The sequence below is a fragment of the Morone saxatilis genome, unplaced genomic scaffold (genome assembly GCF_004916995.1).
Source record: "Morone saxatilis isolate NCDOM2014 unplaced genomic scaffold, NCSU_SB_2.0 Contig10, whole genome shotgun sequence".
NCBI lineage: Eukaryota > Metazoa > Chordata > Actinopteri > Moronidae > Morone > Morone saxatilis.
Genome location: NW_023339652.1, coordinates 17,455,231 through 17,455,451, shown reverse-complemented (window position 1 = coordinate 17,455,451; position 221 = coordinate 17,455,231). Strand labels below are relative to the sequence as shown.

At 30.8% G+C, this 221-nt stretch overlaps 1 protein-coding gene across 1 annotated transcript in view; it reads right to left on the bottom strand.

The window, feature by feature from the left end:
* chst11 (carbohydrate (chondroitin 4) sulfotransferase 11) overlaps window positions 1–221 on the bottom strand; it is an 84,133-nt gene that overhangs the window by 23,945 nt on the left and 59,967 nt on the right. The window lies entirely within an intron of this gene.

Here is a 221-nt window from a genome sequence, read left to right as displayed (position 1 = left end):
GGTGTGAACGACAACTTATACTTTTTATACTTGTTGGTACACTGTTGTATGTATTTCGATTTGTAAGCTCACTCTTTTGAGCAGTTCAGGACCACTTACTTGATAACATGATGAGCAGATGAAGAGAAAATAATTAACTAACAGTTTCTAATTAAATAAATTGTGAAATAACAAATGTTCTAGTCATTCTACGTTCTCAAATGTGAAGATTTGCTATTTTT